Source organism: Rhinopithecus bieti, unplaced genomic scaffold (genome assembly GCF_001698545.2).
Source record: "Rhinopithecus bieti isolate Rb0 unplaced genomic scaffold, ASM169854v2 scaffold_45174, whole genome shotgun sequence".
In the NCBI taxonomy this organism is placed as follows: Eukaryota; Metazoa; Chordata; class Mammalia; order Primates; family Cercopithecidae; genus Rhinopithecus; species Rhinopithecus bieti.
Genome location: NW_016817976.1, coordinates 3125 through 12902, shown reverse-complemented (window position 1 = coordinate 12902; position 9778 = coordinate 3125). Strand labels below are relative to the sequence as shown.

At 40.3% G+C, this 9778-nt stretch overlaps 1 long non-coding RNA gene across 1 annotated transcript; it reads left to right on the top strand.

The window, feature by feature from the left end:
* Positions 1 to 2503: 2503 nt before the first annotated feature.
* LOC108518255 (uncharacterized) lies at positions 2504 to 7758 on the top strand. The gene is made up of 3 exons (XR_001882332.1): positions 2504 to 2627; positions 5589 to 5677; positions 7574 to 7758. It is a non-coding gene; the product is annotated as an uncharacterized LOC108518255 (long non-coding RNA).
* Positions 7759 to 9778: the final 2020 nt, after the last annotated feature.

The following is a 9778-nucleotide window of genomic DNA, read 5'->3' as shown; positions in this document are numbered from 1 at the left end:
ATCATCAACCAGATTACTATATACAACTGTGAACACAAAGAAATGAAACAGCAAAATCAAACTACAGAACAAGAACGTATGATAAAATGAGCCAATAAAGGGCTAACTTACAGATTTTTAACCATAAATCCTTCAATTTAATATAAGGAAAAAAAACCCTAAAGAAAAATTAACAAAAGAAGAAGAGTACATGAAGAAAAGTAAGGCACAGAGGCCAATAAACATGTTCTAAACTCTACCTCACATGAAACAGGTTACAGCGAGACGATCTCTGCAGGGCAGGAGTCCAGAAACACTGAAAATGAATCACCCCAACTTATTTCTTCTTTTTTTTGAGAAGAAGTTTCAATCTCATTGCCTAGGCTGGAGTGCAATGGCGTGATCTCAGTTCACTGCAACCTCCGCCTCCCGGGTTCAAGCGATTCTCATGCCACAGTCTCCCGAGTAGCTGGGATTACAGGTGCCTGCCACTACGTCCGGCTAATTTTCGCATTTTTAGTATAGCTGGGGGTTTCACTATGTTGTCCAGGCTGGTCTGGAACTCATGACCTTCAGGTGATCCACCCACCTTGGCCTTTCCCAAAGTGTTGGGATTACAGGCATGAGCCAACACACCCGGCACTTCAACTTCGTTCTCAAGAATCAAGAAAGAAAAATCAAGTGCAAATAATACAGAATGAAGATAATAATAAAAATAACAAACATCAATGAAATGGGAAAAAAAAACAACAGAAATAAACCAAGGCTAAAAGTTGTTTTTTATAAATAATATAGTTAATACACCACTAGCAAAACTGATTAAGGAAAAAAGATTAAAGAACACAAATGACCAGTATCAGAATCAAAACAACAGCCTTATAACAACAACAGTATTATAACAAGATAATCAGAGAATTTTGTGAAATTCTCCCCGGGAGGCCGAGACTCCTGCCTGTCCTTCCTCCGCCAAAGGCATCCCAGACTACCGGACTCACCCTCGGCTGGTTTGCCCTCTCCTCCTTTCAGAGCCGGACGCCACAGGTTCCGGGCTTCTTGGGCTCTGGGAGGAGGCACAGCAGAAGGCGAGGTCGCTGTATGAGGCTGCTTCAAAGTCACCTCGCGCTGTTGCTGCCTCACTGCCTCCGGTCTCCAGCATTCAGGGAGAGTGCAGGCAAAACTGATCAAGGAAAAAAGATTAAAGAACACAAGTGACCAGTATCAGAATCAAAAGAACAACTCTACATAACAGTATTATAACAAGATAATCAGAGAATTTTGTGAAATACATATGATCGAACGTCTGACAACAGAGATCGCAATAGATGCTGAAAACCCAACTTACTAAAACTGGCACAAAAAAAGCATAAAATAAGAACACTCCTATATATAGTAAACAAAAGTAATTAACTATTTTAAAAAATCCAACAAGTCAACAAACAATAATGCTCCACAAGGAAAACACCAGGATCAGACTTTGAAAATGTTCCAAATATTTAAGGAAGAAAAAAATATTGACACTGCTCACTCTCTTAAAGAGAAAGAAGAAAGGGATAGTTTTCGATTTGTTTTGTGAAGCCAGCATTACACTAATACACAATCTGATCAGACAATAAAAAACCTAGAAATCATAGATGCTCTGTTTCACAAATACAGATACAAATATTCTAAGAAAAACATTGTTACATGAATGAAACCAAGCAAGAAATTAAAAATGAAATTAAACAACAAAGACCAGAGTAGGAAACAACAACCTACAATAGAAATGAACCAATAAAGGACTAATCTCTATAGTGTCTTTAAAAATGTTTCACATCAATATAGGAAAACCACAAATGACCCAAGACAAAAAGAACACTATGAAGAAAAAAAGGGGGGTGCATGGGCGAATAAATATTTGCTAAGCCGTACTTTGAAGAGGGTTATTTCCAGTTTCAGATGAGATACCCACAGGCAGCCGGGAGAGTGGGACCCCAACGGGCAGGACCCCCAGGAGGTGACAGAGGCCTGGCAGTGGGGGACCCGGGGCCGGGGCCGAAGGTGACCCCCTTCTCTTCCCTGGCTGCTCCTCAAGGCTCCTGCCGCTCCCGGGTTCCAGCGCCCTCTCACCGGGTCCTGATCTGGGCTCGCTTTCTCACCGCGGGTCGGGCAGGAGGCCCCGGACCCCAGTCCCGGAGGAAACGGAGGCTTCAGGGCTTCCACGGAGGAGAGAAGGGGAGGGCTCCTCTCCGACCCGGGCTCCTCCAGCGCCCCCTCCTCCCAGCGGGCTCTGAGAGGGCGAGGAGGAGGTCGGTGGCTGGGTTCAAGCCGCACTGCGCCCCGGATTCAAGAAGAAAATGGACTCTGGAGAAGCCCATGTGCATCACAGCGGTCCTGGCTGGATCTGGGATGGGGCTCGGGGAGGGTCNTCTGATTGGATAATATGACCCAATCAGGGCTGGCTGAAAGGTTCCTTCTCGTCCTATCAGAACCAGGGTATAGATGCTGGGGGAGGGACAGGAGCCAGCGCCCCTACCGGAATCGGAAGCTGTGGGTGCAGGCGGGAGACGGCTTTGTAGCCACGTCGCCTTTGGCTTTGCCTCCTGCCATGTCCCTCAGGCTTGGAGAATGTGGCCCCAGACTGAAATGAGGAGAAGGTGGCCCTGCTGAGGGTGAGTCTGGGGAGGCTGGAGGGGGGCTGAGAGGGAGGCGCCTGGGCAAGAGTCTCGGCCTCCGCTGGGAGCAGCGTATTCAGTGTATAATGTGAACAACAGGCAAAATAGGTCTTAACTGTTTGTGTTATCAGTGACAAAGACTTCCGTTCAACCGCAGGCCGCTAGGAGTTATGTTTTGGGGGAGTCGAGAGTTAAACTCGGATTTTTGACTGTGGGGAGTCAAAAGGGTCAGGTGTATTTTAGAGCACTGGTGTGAATCACTTTGGGTCCCACTTGTTGAAAATAGGCATTGACATTTGGAGGCGCCTCCTTGTAGTGAGCAGGTACTACTGATCTCTCTTCCATGTACTGGCCTTTCCCCAGCTTCTGTAGAACCCTGTTTCCTGGAGGTTACTTACATTCTTTAGTCAATTCTTCTCAAATTCTTCTGAAAGTGGGTTTGGAGGAAGGGAAGAGAAACCTGCAGTCTTGGCTGTATTCACGTTTTGGTTCTGATTCCCTTGTGTGGTCCACATTCAGATTGGGATCCTTAATGAAATCCGTGGCTTCAACTCTCCCTGCTTGCCAGCATCACCCAATCATGTATAGTTAATCTCGAACTCCCTTTGCACCACGGACTCCCATCTCCAGGTGTTTAACAGGAATTGGACACTGAGCATGTGATATTTTTCCCTAAACCTGAATGCATCTTCTTTTTTCCATGTTTCCCCATGTGCTTGTCCCCAGCCCAACCACTGGCACCACAAACCTACATGCCTAAAATTCATCCACCTCCTTTGTAATGGCACCCAACCACCACATACAGTCCTTTTAAATGCCTCAGTTCTGCATTTGGAAAATTACACATTTTGACTCTCTTTTCACTTCACTGCCTTTCCATTACTCTAGGCCCTCGTGATTTCTTCATTGTTGGACTAATGAGCTATGGGTGTTTACCCTCCTAGTCCTTTTGCATGCTCCTTAAAACCTCAGGCAGAATAAATGGAAATTAAACTCGTGGGCATTCAAGGACACCCCACGGTTTTCGGGATAAAGTTTGTATGGCTTAGCTTAACGCCCAATGACTTTCACACTCCTCTGTTGATAATTTCCATCTCTTGAAACTTTCTCGAGCAAAAATAACTAACATTTATTAACAACTTGGTGTTTCCAGGAAATACTTTAAGCAATTAAAGTCATAATTAAAGTAACATATGCAAAAACCCTATCAGTACTGCTTTTATACTTAAAGTTTTGTTTAAACATAACCCTGTTTACTTGTTTATGTGTTGTCTGTGGCTGCTCTCATCCTGCAATGGTCGAGTAGAGTATGAAACAGATGATGTGGACCACAGATCCAAACATGTTTACTATTTTGCCATTTTCGGGAAAAGTTTGCTGGATGACTCCTAATCTAGGGGAATGTCTGTGTTACTAGTACAGGACATCTTTGCCAGCCAATGTCAGATAAACAAGTTGATTTTATGGACAATTTGTCATATACATTGTCATATACATACAAGCACCTTTCCAGTTTTTGTAACTATTAACGATTTATTTTCCCATTTAGTTTGCTCCCTGTAACTTTGAGTGGCTCAACCATTCATCCTGTTTTGATTTCTTGATACCACTTACCTTCCTTCCAGATTATTTAATCAGGTGATTTTATATTATACCTTGGTAGGGTCGTGAGCCTCTTGTTTGTTTACGTCTCTATGACCCTCTTTGTTGTATCATAAATTGATTGATGATATGTAAAATGTACATATTCATGGGAAATAGCATTTATTCCAAGTGACAAAACTATTTATAAAATGAGGATTGTAATTATGTGTGATATTTGAATTCTGTACATGTATATTTTTGTCCTTGGATTGGATGCAGAAAAGGGGTTGATTTTGACTTCAGCCATGGTTCTTTCCTCAGAATTCTAAGGTTAGTTGCTTTAGGCATGGGGCTGTAGGATGAACATCCCAAGGTGACAGTCATTGTTGATCCTTACACCTTATTCTTTTTGGGATTTTTAGGAAGTGCATTCATATTTTAAGAGCTGTATTAGTTATAAGAAGAAATAGAATCAATTTTTATTTTAAAATGTTTCAATTTGAAATAATTGTATACTTCAGAAAAATTGAAATAATATTAACAGTATTTTTGCATACCCTTCATCTATCCTTAATGTTAATGTTTAACATAATCATGGAACAATTATTAAAGCTGAAAAACTCATACTGAGTCAGTACAGTCAACTAATCTTCAGAGCGCATCTGAATTCTCCCTCCGGTACCCATTTTCTGTCCTCAGTGCATGTAGTTCTCATTTTTCCTCAGGCTCCTCCAGTTTGCATAATTTCCTCATTATTTCTTTTGCATTCGTGACCTTGATACTTTTTTAAAATCATATTTATTTTGTAAATATTTTGTAGACTGCACTTCCATTTGGGTTTGTGGAATGTTTTGTCATGAAGTAACCTTCCATCTAATCATGAGGAAACATCAGACAAACCCAAATGGAGGTACAGTCTATGAAATATATATGATTCATGTGGCAGGAATGCCACAGAAGTAATGTTACATACTTCTCAGTGCGTTTTATCAGATGGTATGTGATGTTGCCATTACTGGTGATGTTAATCTTGGTACGGTGGTGGCTGCCAAGTATTTTTCCCTTTTTAGCTGAAATGTATCTTATGGGGAGACATTTAGAGATATCCAAATATCCTGTTTGATATCATATTCTCCCCCATTAATCCTAGGACCCATGAGTAGATTTTTACCTACAGCAGTTATTACGGTAGAGGTTGCCTGATGATTTCTTTCCATCATTCCTTCTGTATTTATTTGGAATGTTCTAGTAGGAAACAGCAGTTGCTTCTACAGCACTTGTTTATTCAATTATTTATATTATTATGGACTCATGGCAGTTTTGTGCATTCTTTGGATTATGATCCAATGCTAATATTATTTATTTTGTTTTCAGGTTGTGTCAACTGTTGGGGTGATCAGACCCAACACCAGGCCCATGGGGGCTATGAAGTCTGGCGTAGTCAAAGGAATGAGAAAACACAAGTTAAGAGAGAAAGTGGGACCATGGGGCCAACACTAGTGTGGAGGCTGCAAAGGCCCCGAGTTCTGGGAGCCTATTTATTGGTGATCAAACAAAGAAACAGGTGGTGAGGATGTGGAGGTTGAAAGGAAGCGGTGTATCAAGTGAATGAGCTACAGTTGTGATGGTTTAGCATTTTCTTTGAAACATATGGCTACTTGAGATAAAGGGAGTGCTAGAAGCAAGGAGTTAGCAATTCTAGACACATTCCAAAGGCTACCAGGAATTTTAGATCCTGGACCCTGGACATGTTCCAAGCCCTGCCTCAGCTTCTCTTCCAACCCTCAGCTTTTCTCCCAGCACTCAACACTGGCCATTGAGAACCCCTTCAGGTTGGCACCTGTTGCCTTTTGATGTGCTGTCAACATTTGTGAGTTCTTCCTTATTTTTAGCATCACAAAGCATTCCAGGCTTATCATACATCTTCCCTGACTTCAGCCCTGAAATTAACCCTCTTTCTAGGGAGCCCTGGTTCATTAACTGGAGAATGGTACTAGAAACCATGATCTGAGCACTAGGTGTGCTCATTAGCATTGGAATGTCATTTACTCTAGGATCTCTCCATTGACAGAGCTAGGAACTGTACGTTGGTGTACTTACACATGCATTAACATTTGTCTATACCTGTCTGACTGCGTACCTACCTACCTACTTATAAAAACCATGAGTTCTTATTGTGGCCTTTGATTCCATTCTAACACCACCAAGTTTATTCTAGCTTTTCCTTCTTTGTAACTCCTAACAGTGAGAAAATTGACTTTTATTTTCCAAGATATGTTCACTTGTTTGTTCCTGGTGTGTGTGTGTGTGTGTGTGTGTGTGTGTGTGTGTGTGTATGCATGTGTATAGTAGATTGAGAATTGTGAAATTGTATGCTTGAGAAATAAATTTACTAATTAGAAGATAGTATTTGTGGGACATTTTTTTTTGTCTTTAGCTTTCAACAATGAAAATAGAGTTTTCCAGAGTTACTTACGCTACTTATGTTCTTCTCCACCTTTTTCTGTGTGCTCATGTTATTAGATTTCCTTTTATTAGATGCCTATTTCATTAGATTCCCTTTTATCCTTTTTAGATGTCTTATGCACAAATGAGCAGATAACATGTATAATTTTTAATATCCCCTCTCATTATATGAAGTTCAGCCTATACCACATGTGTGTGTGTGTGTATATATATATATATATATATACACACACATTCTCGCTCTGTATTTTGCAATTTTCTTTCCACTTAACAATATAGCCTATATTTTAGAACATATTTAAACTTACTTTCATCTTAGCATGCTGTGATAGCAAGCATTTTCATTATTTTTCAGCCATGGAATTTTGTCTATAAAATATTCACTTCAGAAATGTAAAAGTAAAGCATCAACGTTAACAGAAACACTGTCTTTTTGAGGGTTTTCTTTTTTTTCTTTTCTTTTTTTTTCGAGACAGAGTCTCACGCTGTTGCCCTGACTGGAGTGCATTGGCGTGATCTCCACTCACTGCAACCTCCACCTCCCAGGTTCAAGCAATTCTCCTGCCTCACTTTCCCCAAGTAGCTGGGACTACAGGCGTGTGCCACCACACCCGGCTAATTTTTGTATTTTTAGTAGAGACGGGATTTCACCATGTTGGCCAGGCTGGTCTCGAACTTCTGACTTCAGGTGATCTGCCCACTTCGCCCTCCCAGAGTGCTGGGATTACAGGCATGAGCCACCACACCCAGCCGAGGTTTTGCTTCTTAAAACTTAACATTTTGGGGTCACTCAGATATTTTCCCACTGTAAGACTTATGTCAAAGTAGTATAATTTTTTGGTAGTAATTTAAATGTCTTTATTTATAAATGCACATTTATGTTTCATTTCTAGCTGGTTGCAGTGTTTGATGAGCAAGATCTACATCATGGAGGTGATGACACCAGTGCCAGCTCCATGCATAGCCAGAGCCTAGAGAGATTTAATAGTGCTAGTGAGCTTGGCACCAACAATATCTCACTCAGCCTTTCAGTCTGATCAAGCAGCAAGTGAAATTGAGGTCACATCTTCAGTACTTCATGCAAGTAAGTAAAAGCTCTTTCTTCTTTGCATACTTCATTTTTTTTTTTTTTTTTTTTTTTGAGATGGAGTCTTGCTGTATTGCCCAGACTGGAATGTAGTGGTGTGATCTCGGCTCACTGCCACCTCTGCCTCCCAGGTTCAAGCAATTCTCCCTGCCACAGCCTTCTGAGTTGCTGGGATTACAGGCAGCTGCCGCCATGCCTAGCTATTTTTTGGGTATTTTTAGTAGAGATAGGGTTTCTTCATGTTGGGCAGGCTGGTCTCGAACTCCTTACCTCAGATGATCTGCCCACCTCGGCCTCCCGAAGTGTTGGGATTACAGGCATGAGCCACCGCACCTGGCCACTTCATCTTCATTTGAAGGATGCAAAGTTTTGTCATCCATTCTTTCTTCTGCAAATGCAAAGAATTCATTTCTTAAACAGATAATAGAATTTGTTACCTGTTTTTTTCCAGAATTCAGTTTAGAACCTTGGCAAATGTCTTGCAAGAGAAGTAGGCACATTAAAGTCACATTTTAATGAATTAAACTTACTTTAGTCAACTTTTCATGGCAGGGCAGGGTCCATCAAGGCAGGGGATAGAGAAATATTTAAACACTGGTATGGTCCAAGTCCCAACCGATTTTAGTGTATGTGCTGCTGAAGTGAGCACCCAAGTCCCAACCAATCTGAATGAACCATTCTACCATACCCAGCCAGTATTAATATTATTCATAATAATATCTTAATAAATGATGAAAATTCAGTAAATAAAAAATGAATATAAAATACCTAAACATAAGTGTGTCGTAAAACACTAGTTGAGGGTTCTAAACATACCAAGAGTAACTGTTTCAAGTCGCTTTCAAGCATTGTAATTTGTACAACCAAAAGGAAATATATCCTAATGAAAGCATGAATTGCCAAACAAGGACCCTAGAACTGTTTTTTGTTGGTATTGTTCATCTTCAATCTGTAGATCGGTATTATAGGATGAAGCAGATGAGGAGCAATAGTACTTTAATTCTGTCATTCCTGGTGTCATTGAGGACCTAGGATTCTTAGTATAGAACAAAGAGGATACAGATAGAAGTTACAAAGTAGTAAACAACTACTTTATAGTCCTCAATTTGGATAGGACAAGTCATCATGGATTCATGATATGTTTTTTTTTCTTTACAACCTACATTTTATTGATTTTATAGCAGGAAATTAGAATGGAGAAGATTAAAAACTTAAAGACATTGAACTGTCCCAGAATGATAACTTTAGAACTTGAATGAATTCAGAAATCTGAAAATTTAATGAATTTAAGTTATATTGTGGAAATTTCAAATTGCTTTAGAACTGGATTTAGTCCATGTCTTTCAGTATCTCAGTGTGTTGTGGTTTCACAGACCTATGACAATACACAGAAATATTTGATACTTACAGGTTGCTATTTATAGATTTTCTTCTTGTTATTTGGTTTGAAAGTACATATGTATTGGTTATTGGCCATCAGTAATAATTTCTTGAGCTCATGATTGATGCAAAGCATTGTGCTAGGAGTTATGTTGGATACACAGAGGTTTAGAACTATGATCCTGTCTTTAAGGAGTTTGCCATCCAGTTAGGTAGGACTGATGGGAGTTCCCCCCTTCACCATTTGCACATTTTGTGCTGAGAATTTACTGATCACCTGAAGTATATCACAAAAACTGCTATGCATTTTCTGTGTGTTAACTCATGTAATCATCAAAATAAATAGTCTGTAAAGGAAACTGAAACTCAGAGGCATAGTTTAACTTGATTCGTGTCATGATATGTTTTAACTCTCAAAAAAAAAAAAAAAAAAAGAGAGAACCCAGAAGGAAGGAGAACTCCTGTATGTATTCACAGAAAAGGGCACGAATCAAGGACCAACTTAGTAAGGCAATATTTCTCATATCCAGGCTATATTCTGGAAATAACAATTTTTTATAAAAAAGAGATCAGAGTTTCTTGGAGAAATGCCTGAATTTAGGTCTGGATAGAAAATGTATGAGATGATTCT